Source organism: Podarcis tiliguerta (assembly GCF_965153285.1).
Source record: "Podarcis tiliguerta genome assembly, chromosome: 1".
Lineage (NCBI taxonomy): Eukaryota > Metazoa > Chordata > Lepidosauria > Squamata > Lacertidae > Podarcis > Podarcis tiliguerta.
This window is the reverse complement of record NC_139534.1, coordinates 60,515,987-60,536,098: the sequence shown is the minus strand read 5'-3', so window position 1 is coordinate 60,536,098 and position 20,112 is coordinate 60,515,987. Positions and strand designations below refer to the sequence as shown.

At 42.5% G+C, this 20,112-nt stretch overlaps 1 protein-coding gene across 8 annotated transcripts in view; it reads right to left on the bottom strand.

Annotated features, from left to right (window-relative positions):
- Nucleotides 1-20,112, bottom strand: part of TSPAN4 (tetraspanin 4) — a 503,822-nt gene that overhangs the window by 284,355 nt on the left and 199,355 nt on the right. Inside the window, exon 1 of one of the 8 annotated variants that reach the window (XM_083428341.1) lies at nt 15,308-15,758. The exons of the other annotated variants lie outside the window; for them this stretch is intronic. The gene's annotated coding sequence lies outside the window, so the exon portion shown is untranslated. Of the gene's footprint in view, nt 1-15,307; nt 15,759-20,112 lie in introns of those variants that run through there. 8 annotated transcript variants of the gene reach the window in all.

Sequence of the window (20,112 nt, the reverse complement as noted above, 5' to 3'; positions counted from 1 at the left end):
TTGGTATGCTTTCGAATTGCTAGGTTGGCAGGAGCTGAGACAGAACAATGGAAGATCACACCGTCACACAGATTTGAACTGCTGATCTTCCGATTGGCAAGACCAAGAGGCTCAGTGGTTTAGACCATGCAAAGACCACTTACCACTTTAGGGAAAGTGGTGGTTATGGTCCAGCTCAGCCACGGGGAGCCGGGGATCTGTCATTTGTGTGGCCAGTTGATGTCATCATTGGTCTTGGCCAGTCACAGGGGCTCACAAGATTTTCCAGTATAAATGTCATGTGCTCTTGGAATGGGCAGAGCAGTTGGCAATCAAGGGTTATTGGGCATCTATGGGCCAGGGAGGAATTTGCCTGCAGACAAATTGGGCCTATCTGGGGGTTCTGCTTTTTGCCATAACTTTTGTGGGAGAAAGGCACTGGGTTGGATCCATAGTCTAAGTTCAGGGGGGGTGGGGTTGACAGCCACCCCCACCCCCCTAACTGGAACTGGAATTCAGGATATACCAGTAAAGGAGACCAGAGGGAGTTCTGTCCAATGGTTCAGAAAGGAGCCATTGGGCCACAGAATACCCTGATGCTCTCCTATCAGGATCACTTCATTTGATCTGCGTCACAGGGATATCCCTGAACCCTGAAGGAGTAAGCAGACAGGCTGGTTGATTTAGAATACATACCCAATGTCTATGCCAAACCCTACTTACATCTACAATCAATAAAGCTGTGGCCAATCTTAATCCCAGATTATTGCCTTGTTGTCAGGGGTTCAGGAGCAGAGGCACAGGAAAGGGAGGAAATAGAGAGCGAGGGGGAGGAGTCCGAAGGAAATGTCAGCGATGACAGCGGTCCGAGGTCTCTGAGTCTTTCCAGCGAATCGGAAGATTCACAGAAAGGGGCTCCCATGGTCAGGGCAAGGGGGGTGCCTAGGGGGACACCCCAGGAAGAAGGGGCCAGAGGGGACTCAGAGAGCAGCAGTTGGAAATCAGGACCAGCGTCCACACCAGAGTGCAGTAGGGGGGAGGAGTCCCAGGCATCGGGATCAGGCGGCGCACTGCCAGCGGGAGGACATGAGGCAGGATTGGCCACGCCTCCATCGGGGAGCGAGGAAACGGTCGAGAGGAAGGTTGAAGGCTGGGCGCGCGCGCCAAGTTCAAATGTACAGGAGGGCGGCACAGTTGACAGCCCGGATAGGGAGCCAGGTCCCAAAGCCCGCCGAAAAGAGCGGGAGGAGTCAGGGGGGTCAATGTCTGCGTCGGAAGAATCCAGGAAGGAAGGGACCCCGGGGGGTAGCAGGACCCAGAGGAGAAAGGAGAGACGGAAGAGGTGGAGTAAGGCTAGAATCTTGAACTGGTGTACAGGGGGCGGAGATTCAGATGGAGCTTCGCCGATCTAAACCCTAGACGTAGAGCTGGGGCGCTCCGGCTTGAAAATGGAAACTGTACTTCAATAAAGACTTTTGTACATTACTACCGGCTAGCGTTGGTCCTCTGTGAGCTGGGACCTGGAGCCAGCTCTGACACTTGTCATCATTTCTTCTATTACAAATCACCCACTCACATCACCGGGTGGCATACATGGGGAGATAAAGAACCACTTACGTCACCCTTGAGCTTCTTGGAAGAAAAGTGGGATATAAATGAAATAAATATACAAATAAATAAATAATCTTGACTCTGGTTCTCAATAAAACATTTTTAGAAATGTTGCAGCTGGCAGGGAAGAAGGTGTGTGGAAACAGGAGCTTATCTGGCTACAGAAATGGTTTCTGAAACAAGGTGTGTCTGTTAAACGCGCACGGATTGCTACTACCGTCTCTATCCCAACTATTTTTTATTAAAAAAATACATTTTTCTATGAAGCCATTGTAAGTTTACCTTTAGGGACTAGATTTTCTATTGAAAAATGATTTTTAAAGATGAATATTCAGAAGGCCTTCTCAAACACAGAGTGGAGACAATAGATTCAGAACAATACAGAACTCTCAAAGGAAGAGGGGAGCAGAGGAAAATTTTGTACACCTTGCAAGCTCTTGATGAATCACACATCTGTTGCAGAGAGAAGGGAGTCAGATGGTATTGTTCTTATGTGATATGAACTCGAAAGGAAGAAGTGGGTCTGCTTGTGAAGATGAGCCTCTCTTTGGAAGCACATGATTACCAATATTGCTATTTTCCTCAGAGACAGTCAGAAGGGCTAGAGAAGTAAATAGAATTCTTTATTGGAGTTCCTTTGTAAACATGCAGTGTTTGCTATAACTGACAGCAATAATCTGGATGTGAGCATTAATGTTAGGGAAATGAACAAGTGACATCTGAGAATGGGGAGACTTAGAAATGCTCTGACACGCTGTAGAGAAGAGGGGGAAATCTACTAACCTTGTCACCAATGTAAGAACATGAGAGGGAGGATGTAACTGGAAAAGCTGTCAATGGAATACCAGAGCCCCTCCAGCTATGGGTTACGGCATGACGCTGTCACAGGAACACTAGCAAAACTCTTAAATATTCAGGCTTAATCCACATTCCTGCACAAGCTGAAGAATATTATAACTGGGGAATGGAGGGGTGTTTCAGATTAGAATTCTGTGTTAGGCTGTGTAAAAGCAATCCATTTTTTTTAGCCCCTATATAGTGTGACTGATCACCACCTCAATCCTCTTTCACTCCCTTTATCAAAATGTTGCTAGAGCTACACTGAACTATGATTATAGCATTACTGCACCTTTGCACATCAGGGCATCACAATACCATGCTACATTGTGTGCTGAATGGGATTGGCCAATACTGCACAGCCAATAACGTTTATGGAAATCAAAGTCAAAAAGCCATCAGCAACAGCAGCAGGAACAGAGCCAGCAGCAATTGTGACAGCAGTAGCAGAAGCAGAGGCAACATGCTCAGTAGCTCAGTGCTTTATACTGCATGCAATCCTGTAAAAATGAGAGAGGAAATCTAGGAGGAAGAACTGAAAAGCATGGCAGACTCTGAACCAGCAGAATACAGAAGTGAGGAAGACACGGTAAATCTAGTTTCAATACAGGCATGAAAACTTTGGGGAATGGGTCACTTTTCTTTCAGAAAACTAACTTGGCCAAAATACAAACTGAGTTAAATTCATAGCACAGTTCTAAATCAGCATCTTAAAATAAGCTTCCTTGGAAATGGCAGGAAGGCCATTTAGTTTTTGATCACCAGAAGAAATGCTTTCTGTCGATTTAAATGTTGCAACATTTAGTTCCTATTTTCATCCTGCACATCTCTCATTTATGAAGAGCCTATATAGCACAGTTGCTGTAGTTTTAAAAACAATACCCTAATTTCTCCCAATTTTCCATGATTCAGGGGGTCATAATTCTGATCATCTACCAGACCTTCCGCACCTGAAGATAAATAGTGGGAGGTGCCCATATCGCACAGGACTGATCTATTCTCCCCTCTCAGTAGGCTGAAACGTAGCATGCATTTCTATTGTTGCCTTGTTATAAAGGAAGGGGAATGAGCTGCATCAGGGTCTGAGGGGAATTGGGAGGGGGAGAAGGAGGGACAGAAGAACAAGCCCTTAAGGGGGAGGCATGGATCTGTCTCTGCAGGAGCTTTTCTTTCCACACCATCCATATGGAAATGGAAGATAAGGGTTGGTACACACCCAGGAGCCACAGAGCGCATTGTGCTCCAAGCACGTGCCCAGCAGCAGTGTATGCACAGCTAATTCCCATTAAAGCTAATAAGACCCAAGCACTCACGACAAGAGAACAGAGCCGATGTGCTTTCCCATGAAGTTTCAGGAGAGGGAGGCACTTGTCATTTAATTTTCCTCTGACACCTTTCAGGACAATTTGCTGCCACAGAGAAAATAAAATGTAAGAGAAATGCCAATTAGCTGAAACCATTCAGATTTCAACATCTTTCAACAAGCTCTCGGCAGCAGCTCTGTGAACTGATGTCTCAGCTGGCCCTAACAAATAAGCCTGGCCGAACCCATTATTAGGAATCTGAAATACCAACTGGCAGCAAGAGCCAAGTGAAAACCAAAAGGAAAAGAAGGAAGAAAAGCGCCCCACACATGAAGAAACTTGCCACAAATAAAAGAGGACAAGGGAGGAAAGTTTGAGACTGGCTGGAAAGGATCAATAGCATATGTTCTCCCACTGGCGATGCACAGCAAGCATTCTCCTCTCAGGGAGGAACACATACTTCAGCTACCAGAAAGGGATGGAATTGCTCCCAGCTGGGGTAGCTGCATGTGACATTCACAGCAATTCCAGACTGCACTGTGTGTGATACTTGATGGGTGACATCAGCAGCACACCAGTCTCACCCTTCGGTAACCCTGTGTACTTTTCCAGCCAGAATTCCATCTATCAAAATTCCATCCATCTGTCATGGATGCTCTCGCCGAGATTCCTGAATTGCAGGGGGTTGGACTAGATAGCACTTGGGACCCCTTCCAATGCTACAATTATATGATTCTATGAATACATCTGTGATGTGTGCATGGATGAGAGGAGCTAGGCAGAGTGGACCAGACGGTGGCAAGGAGTTAAAATCCATATGTGGTGTAAACTGGCCATATCAGCCAGTCAGTTTCATTGCCTTCATCTGCAAAAGCACCACCACAAAGCGCACAGATGATGGTGCTGTCTGGGCAGGGCTTTGGGGCAGAGTCCAAGGCTACACTCAGCAAAGCAGGAAGGAGGGCCCCTAAGCCAAGCGGGGCTGAATTGCCACATTTCGAATACACGATACCATACACGTGGGCCCCAAGAGACTATCAAGCCCAGAGTCTAAAATTACCTAACTGATCACAGAGCACTTTATAAAAAGATGCACATTTGCATTTTAAATCCCAGGCTATTCAAATAAAAGCAGATAGCTGGAGAAATTTTAAGTAGCCACTTAGAAGCATTACAGCATCCTACTCAGACTCCATTAGCAAATGTTGGGAGTTATTCAAGGGCATCATTCCTTGCTTCAAAAAGCTCAGTCTCTGAAAAGCCATCTGGAAGCCCATTGTAGAGCACAGTGGGAGATGCAGAGGACAGCAATAACTTGGAGCTTCCCAGACAACGGCAAAACTATATTAATGTGCTATGTTCTGCTTCTGTCTAGATAAAGGTTCTTTAATGGAATGGATGCAGAGGTGGTCTCTGATTCAGGGAGATATTCCTAGCATTCCAAAACAATGCCATTCACCACAGAAAATTCATCAGGGTGAAAGTCGGCCCCATTATAAAAGTATTATGTATTAAAATCTTCCCAAACGCTCCACGAAAGACAATGCAATATAGGATAATAATAAAAAATCCATCACGACCGCTAAGTAACTAGTCCCATTGTTAAACAAATCTCCTAATGTTCAGCCAAATTTACCGTCCTGTAACTTAAGCCCTTTATCTGTTGTTCTGCCTTCTGGGACAGAAGAGAACAAGTCTTTGCCATCTTGTGTAGGGTACTATCATGTTCTCCTTCAGTCTTCTCTTCCTTCAACCTTTCCTCATAGGACTTGTTTTCCACTCCACTGATGATCTTTACCGCCCTCCTCTGAACCCATTCCAATTTGTCAAAATCCTTCTTAATGTTCTGTGTCCAGAACTCAACAAACAACTCCAGATGGCATTTAACTAGTGCAGAAAAAAGTGAAACTGTTACTTTTTGTAACTTGGAAACTATGGTTCAATGCAGTCTAAAACCACATCCATGGTTTTATGCAGCCACATTACACTTCTGACCTGCCTAGCACTAAGCCAAACCATTGTGTGGGAGCAGCAGGGCCAGGGAAAGAGTGAAGCAGCTCTAATTTTCCATCCAGGCACCAGCATGCTTGCTTATGTTTACAATAAGCAATCGTTTGGCTTACTGCTAAATGTGAAACAGACCTTTGAGCATTGTCTTCCAATCAGCTCTGAATCTACCCAACTGTATTATCACCTAGACCACATTTAACCACTGTTGATTTGCTTTCTGTGATAACAAATGGACGTGGCACAGCTCTCAAAAGAAATGCACAAATGATCACTAGAGGAAACAAGCCAAGACAGAGACTGCAAATCAAGTGAAGTCATGACAGCTCCCCTCTCCTGCAAAAACCTTTAACAGAACACCATGTGCAAGAATATGCTGTAGCACTTCACACACAAAGACACAGAAAAGAGCAGTTCCTCTTTCTCCACCTACTGTCTTTCTGATCTTCAGCCTGCTCTCTCCAATAATGGTCATTTTTCTTCTGACTCCATCCAGGAAGTATCAATTTGGCAATGACCATATGCTGACTGTAACGAGTAATTTAAAAAAGGAACACTGAAATCTGATATTTTTTAGGAATACACAATGTATTTTCTTCACAACCAGAGAAATCGAGAGCCATGCAATATCCTTGCATTTTTGGCATAATCTCAGCTGCTAAAAGCAGAGATTTCCCATGCATTTTAGGTGGTCGCAAAAATGGTTGGAGACATATGACGCCAGCACTTGCTATTCACTTTTAAACTGCTGTAACTTTCAAACTATTTGAAATTTGTCCAGATTATACCTCTTCATGTAAAAGTGACATGCAACCACACAATCGCACAAATGCACACAAAGGCATTATTTTATGACGAAAAGTTTTCAGTCTTTATAATAACAAAATGCTGTGCACTCCAAGTGATAGGCCATTCCTACCCCAGCCCATGAAGCCCACTGGAGCAATGTGGTACCATGGATGAGCATTGCTTCCTCTATGGCTGGAAGTGAACTGAGGTCGTATGAGCTTCTGCCTCAAGTCCACGTCTCCCAAGCTTTATACCCCATTCTTGCTCAGAGAATAGAGACTCTTAAAGGGTACTTCATCTGCACTCTGTGGCCTCTTGCTCAACATGATCCCTGTATTGTTGGGCAGGCATGGTACTGCAGGAGGCAACTGGGCTTAAGCAAGGGAAGGGTGTTTGTGAGGCTCCTGACTCTGGCTCCACAATCTTAGCTCTGCAGGTTCAGTGTTAGAGGCCCTGCTCAGCTCTTCATCAGCCACACACTTGGCCAGCTCATCCTCCACATCCGTCTCCATACACAAGACTGGGACCATGATTCCTAATAATAATAATGTTATTATTTATACCCCACCCATCTGGCTGGGTTTCTCCAGCCACTCTGGGCTGCTTACAGCATACGGTGGTACCTCGGGTTAAGAACTTAATTCGTTCTGGATGTCCATTCTTAACTTGAAACTGTTCTTATCCTAAGGTACCACTTTAGCTAATGGGGCCTCCTGCTGCCGCCGCGTGATTTCTGTTCTCATTCTGAAGCAAAGTTCTTAACCCAAGGTACTATTTCTGGGTTAGTGGAGTCTGTAACCTGAAGCGTCTGTAACCCGAGGTACCACTGTATCTAAAAACGTAATAAAAACATCAAGCATTAAAAGCCTCCCAATACAGGGCTGCCTTCAGATGTCTTCAAAACGTTGTATACTTCCTTATCTCCTTGACATATGAAGGGAGGGCGTTCCACAGGGAGGGCGCCACTACCTAGAAGGCCCTCTCCTTCATGCTGCACAGGTGTTTATCTTCCTGGCCCATCCTTTTCCATTGCTGTGGCCAAAGCCATCTCATCGCATAACGTTCCATTTTTATAACTTCTGAGGCTTCCTTCTTAAATTGTAAGCTCTTTCACATGCCCTTGGAGGCTAGGAGAAAGTATTTGTTCTGTACAGGATCTTCCACTGGGCTAGAGTTACCATCACTGTGAGCAATGCATTCAAGAAACTGCTCAGATTTTTTTCTGCAACCTGAAAGACATGCTTGCTTCTAAAATAAGCTAAAAGTTATGCTACAGGGTTCCAACAAATATTCTGGTCTTGCTGCCCAGGGCAACCGCTCAACCATACTAAGTTAAGCTATCCAGCTTCATCTTTTTCACTTCATACCAGAGGAAAAAGAGAAATAGTCATTGTCCTTTCATGTGGGCTCCCTATAAAGTTGAAATGCACACTCAGATATAGCTAGCAGACCTGTATAAATGTTTGGCTTTGATGATGATGATGACTTATACACTGTCCATCTGACTGTGTTGTCCCAGCCACTGTAAGATTAGACTAAACAAAAATTATGCATCTCTAGAGAGAGTTTTCATATTAATAGCAACAGAAAGAGGGGAGATCTACTTTGCATATAATAATCGGATACTGAATATTAATTTCCCTGCGTACCCGAGCAAGCAACACCACCTTTTTAGCAAAAACACATTCTGCTAATTTGCCTAACCTGGGTAAAATTTCTGTCAAAGGTAATAGAGCAGATAGGAGTAACTGGGTTGGTGGTGGTAGAACACAGAACTTAGATAAACCCAGGCCATGCCACAATTTTTTAAAAAAGAATAGCACAGTTTCACAAAGGCAAGACACATATCCTCCAACATTTCTCTGATGAAAATAGGGATGTCTATTATTATTATTATTATTATTATTATTATTATTCCTCTCCCATCTGAGTGTTTTGCCTCAGTCACTCTAGACGGCTTCTACATTATGAATCTAGGCTGCTTTGAGGGAAAGCATGGGAAACTGGCCTGTGGTTTTAAAATTTTAAGTAAGTTGCAGACGAGAAAGGGATTGAATTGCATTTGATTTCCAATAAATGGACTCCGTTGCCAGCTGGGGAAGATGACATTTGTCTGTTGGTTGCAATTAAAACAGTGGGAACTTATACTTAATTAAAATTGAGAAGCCATGGGGAGCAGCAAAAGAACAGCTTAAAAGTATAGTACTCATGCCTGCATGTTTAGAAAAACTGGAATGATTAGATTGGCGCCTGTGCCAGGGCGGCATACAAATTCATGAAGCTTTCAGTAAGCTCACTATGTCTGACACCTTCATGGCTGCCTTTTCAGTGCAAATGCTGCTCTTTTCAACTGTTAACTGGTCTTTAACTGTTCTTAGATTTTTTTAGTTCCTTCCTTTTAATCAGAATTGTTGTTTAATAGCAGCTGCTTATTTACTCTTTTTAAACTGCTGCATCTAGGTGCTTTCATGAACTATCAACATTTATTTTATTACAACTTGTTGTTAGGTGCCTTAAGACCTCACAAGAGGTATTTTCAATGCACATGTCAGCAATCAAAGATAGCATACGAATAGGCCTGCAGCCTGCAAACAAACCCAAGGGGAGAAAATACTATAAAGGAGAAAAATTAAAAGTTCTCTTCCAAATGCCTGGGAGCCCTCTCTCATTATTTCCCATCAGTTTTCTCTTGGTAATGTTTGCAATATACAGTATGCATGAATACACATAGCATTGCTACAATGGCAGTCAAAACAGCCAGGCCCTATTGTATAAACTGTAGGTCTGTTTCACTACATTAAAAAAAAAATATTCACAAATATTCACATATATGTGAAATAACACACACACACACACAAAGCCGGATCAAGGATCTTCTAGAGTCACATCTTATTTCTCTACATAGTCAAACCATATGGTTACACATTTGCCAGTATGAATTCAAGCTGTATAAAAGATTCAAACAGACCCCAATCTTGTCTACCTGCATTTAAAAATAATCAACAACCTGCCCACTCGCTCGCCGCCCCCCCCCCCCCCGCATTGGAGCCTATAATAGATCTGAGGCGATTTTCAGCATAAGCTTATGATTTTTGGAACAAAAGCAAATGCACTAAACATGCACTCATGTTCTTTCTCCCTCTCTCTCTGCCATTAAAGATGTTCCACATGAATCTGTCCCCCCCCCCAATACTGCAGCCTTTATTTTAGCTTCCACTAAAATTTGATGGTTTGTTTTTATATTATGAGCCTGCCTCACACTGAAAACTTCTTTATGTCTCCTTTTACTGGTTATGCAGAGCTAGCTGGAAATAACACATTTCATTTGCCGCCAGACCTCTCTTGTGTCTCTCCCCTCCACCCTCCCCGGTTTATGTTATTCTATTACCTTTTTCTTTTACTGATTATACTGCATATTCTGAAGTAAACAGGAATGGTGAGCAAAGAAAATTGCTCTCTTCTTTGTATACTTTGAGATCAGATAATGCAGGCTGCTTCCCCATGTAAGACAGGATATAGAATTTGAGCCAATGATTCCTTTATCCTTTACAAGCCCAGTTTAGTCAGGGTGAACACATCCTTCATTTCACATAATGGAAAACCCATGTGCCCAAGTGATGCTCTAGAGAGGCCTGTGCTACATCTCAATTTGAGTCAAGCTGACTCCACTCAGGTTCATGGAAATGCTTTCACTGGGCCAGTCTCTACTACACAGAAATAAATTGGTTCCCATTTGGGTTAACACTGTTTCTCCAAAGCCAAACAATTGCTTCCACATGAGATTTCTTTGCTATCTTTAGAAACCCAAGGAACAAAAATAGAAAACCAAATTTTGTTAATATTTATTTCTTTTAAATCATAGCCTCTTGACATTTGAAACTAAACTTGGTTTCCATGTTCTTCTCAACACTGTTTAATTAATTCACTTTACTACACTGAGACTAGTACTGCATGTTTTCATTATCCATCTCCAGCTTGGACTACTGCAATGCGCTCTATGTGGGGCTACCTTTGAAGATGACTCGGAAACTCCAAATTATCCAGAATGCGGATGGTGACTGGGAGCAGCTGCCGAGACCATATAACACCGGTCCTGAAAGACCTACATTGCCCCCAATACATTTCCAAGCCTTAGCCCAGTTTACCTGAAGGAGCGTCTCCACCCCCACTCTGAGGGCCTTTTGGTGGTTCCCTCACTGCAAGAAGTGAGGTTACAGGGAACCAGGCAGAGGGTCTTCTCGGTAGTGGCGCCCACCCTGTGGAATGCCCTCCCATCAGATGTCAAGGAAATAAAAACTACCTGACTTTTAGAAGACATCTGAAGGCAGCCCTGTATAGGGAAGCTTTTTAAGGTTTAATGTTTTATTATGCTTTTATATATGCTGGAAGCCGCCCAGACTGGCTGCGGCAACCAAGTCAGATGGGCGGGGTACAAATACTCTTATTCTTATCATCTGCCTACGCGTCTCATATTTGCATGTGTAAACACAAGCAGGTATACCACTATTGGGATTAAACTTTATTGAGCAGTTAGTTATATGTAACTGAACAAAGGAATAAGTAAGAACTGGAGTTATGAACACTGGGTTGGATTCAGAATGCCCCTTCCCTGAACTGAAATACCCCCTTCCATTCCTGGAAGGGACTCAAATCCTGCTAGAGGAAAGGGGGACGGAGGCAATTTTCATGTCCTTCATGTCACCTCCCATGCTGTTCAGGAGGATCCCCCAATCCTCTGGGGCTGCAGGTGAAAGGGGGAACTTGGGAGGGGGTCAGAAATTGGTTCTTACGATGAATTTCCATTTTAAGATTCGGTTGGAGGTCATTCTGTTGTAAGGGTGCTACTTGGGAGTCTTTGGGAAGGAACTTTTGAGGAAGGGCCTTGAATCTTTATTGCAGAAAGAAAGCAGGCAGGTATCCCTCCATAGGGACTTCTCACACATATGGATGTAATTTGGTTCTACGTTTCTCCACATGAATCATATTAACGAACATTGACTGGAAATCCATTATGATGAAAGGAGACGTATCTTCAATATAAATTCAGTTAATCCTACTCTGTATTCTCTGTGGTCCTCTGTCTCTGCCGAGGCTCCTACAAGCCAGTCTGAAATGAGGTGTCAAGCCATGACATGGTGCTGCACTAGATTAAATATAAAAATGGCACCTAATCCCCACATGAAATGTTACGAGCGCTACAATCTCCAGTGCTTCCTTACCCATCACTACTATTTCCTTCAGAAAAGGAACAAAAACAATCTAGTTTGCTGCAGAGTACATCTGTTCTCTTACTTTCAGTAGTATGCAATACCAAAATAAAGAATCGTAAAACTATGGGGGGGAAATGGATTGCAAGGCATCACTGGTTCACTAAAGTTCAGTCATGGTGGAATATAATTCTAACTTTTGTAAGAAGATGATTTCAGCCAATCACTTTATTGTGCAGCTGATAGCCACTGTTAATATTAATAAACAAGTTAAAAAATATGAAAATCCAAAGAAAGTATAAGAACAAATGTGCACGAAAAATTGGAAATACAATTTATACAAAACCTAAAATCTTAACTTTTATGATGTCAAGGTGATAATGATGGTTGTCACATAATTTAACAAATTTTTAAACACTGCATGCATAACAAGCTACTTTTGAAATTATGATGGGATCAGAGGTATTAAAGCATATTTTCAGTTGACAAAATATTATCAGTCAGGTGCCTAAAATTTACGCAGCACAGCATATAGATGTTTTTTAAAAATGACCACCCTTGCAGGCATGATTACAACATAATGAAATGACATAAAAGGAGAAAAGGATGGAGAAGTCATGTGGAATGACATATCAGTTTAAACCTGATACAACAAACAACTTGCTGTGAAAAGTTTGCCATTATCGTAGGCAAACTTTACATGTTATTGGAAAATAAGCAAGAAATAGGGAAGGTATTCCACCACAGATATGAAATCTGTCTTCCAGTGAAATCTTGCAAAATCTTCCCTTTAAAAACTGAGAAGCCATTGTCTGGGACCTGAGGGCCTGGAAACAGATCCTTAAAGAATAATTTCTTAGGACAGCAAGAAGGGGTCCCAAAATGGAATGTACCCTTAATTTATCTCAGCAATTGGGAATAAATAGAACTATAAGCCCACTTTATCACTCAGCTTGCTAACTTTGTCAACATGCCGCTAAATAAGGTGACTTATTTTCCAAATATGCATTTTAGGAATTGCCTTCAGTGATCTGCTGTTTTGAAAAGGCTGTGTCAATATTCTGTCACATGCCCAAATTGTGGTGCGTGTGACTGATTGGGATGGCAACATGCATAAGAATGGTTGCTTCAAATGTTGTTTCAGCAGCAGTCAACATCAGAGTGAGCCTTAAATAAGAGCAAAGGAGACTGTGATTCCCCTAGGACTTCTGAGATGGAGTTCTTGCAGTCAGAGAAGGGCAATGTGACCTCCTAGAGCTGGAGCAATACTGGCACAAAGGGCTCCTTTTGCAACAGAGTTTCTGGATTAGCAAATGCATCTGGGGCTGGCCTTGGAGACAATTCCCTCTCCCACTTTGAATCTGCAGCCTGAAGATGTGGTCTGGTCCCAGGATCATAACACATGTAATGGACTGTCATGTAATGCAGAAGCAAAATATGGTGATCAGCTCTATGTACTGAGAGCCAGTGTGGTGTAATGGTTAGAGTGTCGGACTAGGAGAGCAGGGTTCAAATCCCCACTCAGCCATAAAGCTCACCTTGGACCAGTCATCACTTAACCTGACCTACCTCACAGGTTTGTTGTGAGGATGAAATGGAAAGGAGGAAAACCGTGTACACGACCTTGAGATCCTCAGAAAATAAAAGTGGTATGTAAATTAAATTAAATTAAATTAAATTAAATTAAATTAATATTACACTGGCAGATGAAGTCATCATGCAGAGACCATTCCTCAAGATCCCTCTGTGATAAATAGACCAGCCTTTGGTATTACAAAATGACTGCGTAGAACCATACAAAGCCTTGGTTATTGTTCCATAACATTAAGTACAGTGAAATTACAGCATGCTTATGTACTACATACTGCAGAACTTGACATTTTCACTGCTAATGTCACCCAGAGCTTAAGGCTTTTCCCCAATAAATCAGGCAAGCCCTTTCCCTCTATGTTCAGACAAGGTTAGAGGCTTATGAGATTTATTTTACGAAGCAACGTCAAAATTGTAACATATCATCTGCACTTATTGAACAATTTTTAAAGTTCATAATCTCACAAGCCAAAAATTACATAAGCAAGCCAGTTTATACACCATGTATGCACTTTACATCTAGTGTTTCCACAAAACTGTACAATGTACAAAAAACACATTTGCTTTGTTATACATAAGCTTGAAAGCTCATGGTTAGACTGTGCTTATAAAAATAATAGAATTGTGGAGTTGGAAGGGACCTCAAGGGTCATCTAGTCCAACCCCCACAATGCAGGAATTTCAGCTAAAGTCATCCAACCTCTGCTTAAAAACCTTCAAGGAAGGCAATTCTACCACCTTAAAAGGGAGCAGGATGTTTGTCTCACAGCCTGCGTATTTCCTGTCTCACAGGATGTTTCTGTTGTGTCTTTTGCTTTCGTTTCTCACTCACTGCCGGAAACTCTAGCAGGCAGTCATGGCTTTTCTTTGTTCTGATCAACACTGAATAAACCTCTAAATAATGCTCTCCTGTGTGCATCTTCCGTTGTGCATATCTGCTGATAGAGAGTGCAAGAGCTCTGGATCTTTGGGAAGCTATTTCTGGAGCTCCTGTCGCTAATTGCTGATACTGCGTGTCTACGGGAGATTGATGGATGTCCGGAGACGACGTGGAGTCAAGATGGACTTTATCTCCCTGGCAGTATCTCCGAACACGTTCCACTATCAAGCAACTCTTACTAACATAAAGTTATTCCTGATGTTTAGTCGGAATCTCCTTTCTTGTAACTTGTAACTGTTGGTTCAGGTCCCACCCTCCAGAGCAAGAGAAAACAAGCTTGCTCCATCTTTCATGTGGCAGCCCTTGACATATTTGAAGATGACAATCATATCTCCTCTCAGTCTCCTCTTCCCCAGGCTAGCTAACCATACCCAACTCCCGCAACTGTTTCTCGTTGGGCTTGAAGTTTATACCATCCTTAAGGTAGAATGCTACACTTGTTGGATTTCTGCCTGACATACAATTAAAAGCACATGAGGCCAGAAAAAGGATGGCAATTCAGTTTACATCCCTCCTCTTCTACTAAAACCTCTTTCATTTCTGGAGCCCATTATCCCTACTAGGTAAAAATATGTACAGTGATATTTATTTTCAATAATAATCCTGAAATAGCAGAGTTCTCTCTTAAATGCCGTTAAAAAAAACTTACTTTTGGTGCATTTTTTCTTGTGTGGAAAGCAAAGAGGAATTAAAGTGTAATGGACTCTCAAGCTCACCATTTGACATCTTGTGATCTAACTCAGCCTGCTAATAATAAGCCTAGGTTTATGAGGCATGGAGCTGTTTTTATATATCAGCCTAGCTCCGTCAGCTTACACAGCTCTTCCTTCACCTCTGCTGCCACATTAAATCAATTGTCTTTATAGGCTGCTGTGGCCTGAGCAAGCAATGGGCTCTGAAGGTGGGGTGGGGGAGGGAAGGAAGGGATCTTAAACTTACAGAAGAGGAAAGATAGGGCTTGACTGCTTATCTCAATTTTTCTACTAAAGAAAACACCTGACAAGAATAGTACAGCATAAAGTTCATTACATCAAGTGCCTCACCTGAGTAGGACTGCTGTCCGAAACTATGTTTGGCCTGAATCTGCAATTTGGGAGGCCTGAATCCACTACAGCCTTGAGATACAATTAAGGACTGCCATCTTCATCTCAGCCAGGCAAGACTTTGATAAGCTGAAATGATATCCTCAGGCAACAATCCTAAAATCTCCTCAGTCTCTTAATTTGTTTTGGGGTGGCACTACAGAGGGATCCAGGCCTGACATGCCTGAAAGAGAGCAATAGTGAACACCGTGTGTCCCTTGGCTATGACTGAGGATAACTTGGGGTGATTGTTGGGGCTGGTGGTCAGAAGCATCAATGACACAGCTATTTCAATTTCATGAGGGTCTGAAAATGGAGGGAGATGTGCCCCCTTGGCCCATTGCTAAAGTTGGCAGTTAATACAGAGGGCTGAAGAAAAAGTATTAAAAACCACAGGGCAAAAATAATAATAATCCTGTGCTTTGTGGACTAGATTCGTTTAGACACTTGAGTCTGAAACAGAACATTTCAGTCAGCACCCAGTCTTCTGTGAATATAAAATATACAGAAACAAGCAGTACAATTGTTGGGGTTTTGGCCCCAAACATGGAAGACACAGATTATGCTCTCTGAGTGAAAGTTACACAGTGCTATGGTAATTTCTACAACAGAATCAAATTATGACTCTATTGGGATTTGCCTCGTAATTTACAATATAGTTCTGATGAAAATATACTAGATGTAGGGCCAAGAATTTGACTGATCATTAACTATTCATTATTTCCAGCTATGTAACCTCTTTGACAAGTCCCTTCAGACTTCACATTATTATATAATGTCACACACCTAACTTGTGTTCCCGTCTTTTTCTGTGAGAATGTAGACCATCTGTTACACAGAGGCACACATAGGCCTTGAACTTTTGAAAAGCTTTTTCTTTTCTTTGTTTGCTTATTTTTTTAATTTGGTAATCTTAATCTGGTAATTCTATTTTCTTTTTCTATCATTGTGAGCTTCTTAATAGTTAAGGTAAAGAAAAGGACTACTGAAATATTTACAAATAAATCTGCTTTCTTCATTTTCATATGCAGATTTCAGAGCTGCACTAGAAGCAATGGTTTGGTACAGAAGTGAAAATTGTCACTCACAATTCCAATATACTTAGATCTGTTTGTTGTTGCTGTTTTTTAAAAAAACAATATGGAGTACAAACTTTAAACATTGCTTTTCTAACTCATGGTGAATTGCCATTGATTTGCTTTTGCTCTTCTGTCTCCATTGTCCACTGGGAAGCTGGTAGCTGGCCAGTGAAGTAATAACTAGCATCTCACATAATCCTCTCTAACAAGCTGCCTCTTCCACAACCATTCATATGACTAGCACTTTTGAAATATATTTTCCACACCATGCCCCTGACATCTAGACAGATGTAAGCATCTTGGGATTTTCTTGGCTTGGAAATAGCTGCCTTGCAGCAGCATCTATAAATTCTGGGTTGGGGTGGTGTCAAGAAAATGTGTAATGGATATCAGAGAAAAGTAGGCTCGTTTCTGTACCAGAAGCCTTAATCCCCTTTCTAAAGTGTTCTTATTGTGGACTTGCATGCTTTCCTAAACCATTTAAGACTCTTGCTGTGTAAACAGTCTGCCTTACTACTATTGTCTACTTCTTGACATAAAATGTTCCAGGAAATATGCAACGATGGGATAGATTTATTCTCATTTTACGCTCGATTCAATTTCATTTCCTCCAACCTGTCCTTTTCACTTTGTTTTTTGCCAACTGATCTTTTTGTCAAAACAGTATCACAAATTATGCATACACACATATGGTTCAGATAAGGAATTTGGGGGGTGCTTAGTTCTCACTGAAGGGACGCGGGTGGCGCTGTGGGTAAAAGCCTCAGCGCCTAGGGCTTGCCGATCGAAAGGTCGGTGGTTCGAATCCCCGCGGCCGGGTGCGCTCCCGTTGTTCTGTCCCAGCGCCTGCCAACCTAGCAGTTCGAAAGCACTCCCGGGTGCAAGTAGATAAATAGGGACCGCTTACTAGTGGGAAGGTAAACGGCGTTTCCGTGTGCGGCTCTGGCTCGCCAGAGCAGCGATGTCACGCTGGCCACGTGACCCGGAAGTGTCTCCGGACAGCGCTGGCCCCCGGCCTCTTGAGTGAGATGGGCGCACAACCCTAGAGTCTGTCAAGACTGGCCCGTACGGGCAGGGGTACCTTTACCTTTACCTACTTCTCACTGAGGTGAAAACCTGTCTCTGGGTTATACTATTTCTGACAGCGGTTGCCTCGGTCTATACCCATCCTTCACCACGAGGCATTTAATATTTGATCCAATATTATATGTGTTAAAACAAATTTCAGTCAATAGAATAGGGTGGGTCCTAAAAACAAATACAGTGGTACCTCTGGATACGAATGGGATCCGTTCCGGAGCCCCGTTCGCATCCTGAAGTAAACGTAAGATGCGACTGCGTGTATATGCGGGTCACGTTTCACCGTTTCCGCGCATGCACATGATGTCATTTTGAAGTGCAAAAGTTATATGAGAACTGGCTGCCAAATGCAATCTTGGCCAAACTCTTCTATGAAATATGCATACAAAGTCAAAAAAACAACAACAACCAAACACCAACCCACCATTTTGAAAACCTCAACCACCCATTCAATGTATGCCAAAGCTGAACAATGGTGTTCCCTGCCCGCAGGAATGCAACAAGCTATATACGTACAGCTAATGCCAATTTAAGGGACGCGGGTAGCGCTGTGGGTTAAACCACAGAGCCTAGGACTTGCCGATCAGAAGGTTGGTGGTTCGAATCCCCGTGATGGGGTGAGGTCCCGTTGCTCAGTCCCAGCTCCTGCCAACCTAGCAGTTCGAAAGCACGTCAAAGTGCAAATAGATAAATAGGTACTGCTCTGGCGGGAAGGTAAACGGCGTTTCCGTGCGCTGCTCTGATTTTGCCAGAAGCGACTTAGTCATGCTGGCCACATGACCTGGAAGCTGTATGCCACCTCCCTCGGCCAATAAAGCAAGATGAGCGCCGCAACCCCAGAGTCGGCCACAACCGGACCTAATGGTCAGGGATCCCTTTACCTGTTTAATGCCAATTTGAAACAATTTTGTCGATGTTCCTCAAGTTAACTTACTGTTGAGAAGAGAAATGCCTTTTTTTCCAAAAAGAGAGAGATAAGCATAGGCCAGCATTAAAAGAGCTTCTACCTTCTGCAACACATGCCGTCTGAGTCACACCTCCAATTAAATCTCCAGAATTGGAAAATTTGGTCTTCTTGCTGAAAATTAATGTCACCGACCTGACATTTGGTAAATTGAGTCTTCTTGTAGAATTCCTCACTTGCTGCCTTTCTGTAGTACCCTGATAGAGATTCCTTTGAAAATTGAGCTTGTCAAGTCAACTCATTCACTTTTGAATGATTGTTGGAATGTGTGCTCTCTGAATTAATTTGTTGCACTTTTCCCCATTTATTTTAGCCATCTTAAGAGTTGATGCGACTAGGGGGAAAAGCAATGATAACTCACTTCCTGTACAATAATAGGTGGTATCATAACCCACAAATGATGGTATTGCCTTATGTATTTATTATGCATACATACATGTGCATCTATCTGTATATCTATAAATATCTATGCCTGCCAGAGTCGCTTGCAGAACAGATGTCAGCAGACATGAAATGAAATCAGAAAACCAGATGAAGTGTAATAAAGACCAGCCAGTAAGATAATTGGATGGAATTTCTGTTGCCAAGTCAAGGATTTATGCTGCAGTTCCTACACCACCCAGTGTATTGAGCACAACAGGACATGAGGCGAATACAACAGCTAGAAAGTAAAATTGTCAATACTTTACTCTGAATAAAAGATTATGTCATTATAATCTACAGACATCGGTGAAAAATGTAAAAAGCTGCCTTTTTAAGAGCCAAGCAGAAAGATACAGCTTTTACCTTATTTTACAGGTAAAATATTTCAGCAATTGAGAGTGCATTGAAAAAGCAATTTAAAATATAACATTAAGAACACCAATATTAAAATTCCCTAACCACACCAAGCTCCTTTTCTTATTCTATATTTGTCTCCCCATTCTTCTTTTCTCATTTACATGCTTATGCCATCTATATTCCCTTCAACTGGTGATGAATTTCATTCTAATAGTAATTATAGTGGTTCGTGCAAAACCAATCCCTACTCCAGATTGGGTCTGTTTAATATTTAGATACACATTTCCACACCAGTAACTGTGTACAATCTAAGCTCAGACACAATCCAAGTAAGTTATTGAAGCAAGCATCCAGTTTAAAAAGTTAATGAGTCTAAGATGCTGGATGCCATTAAATGGTCAAAGGGCAATCAGAATGGTCAAAGGCCTGGAAACGATGCCTTATGAGGAACGGCTAAGAGAGCTGGGCATGTTTAGCCTGGAGAAGAGGAGGTTAAGGGGTGATATGATAGCCATGTTCAAATATATAAAAGGATGTCACATAGAGGAGGGAGAAAAGTTGTTTTCTGCTGCTCCAGAGAAGCGGACACGGAGCAATGGATCCAAACTACAAGAAAGAAGATTCCACCTAAACATTAGGAAGAACTTCCTGACAGTAAGAGCTGTTTGACAGTGGAATTTGCTGCCAAGGAGTGTGGTGGAGTCTCCTTCTTTGGAGGTCTTTAAGCAGAGGCTTGACAACCATATGTCAGGAGTGCTCTGATGGTGTTTCCTGCTTGGCAGGGGGTTGGACTCGATGGCCCTTGTGGTCTCTTCCAACTCTATGATTCTATGATTCTAAATGAGTTTTGCGGGATTATGGCT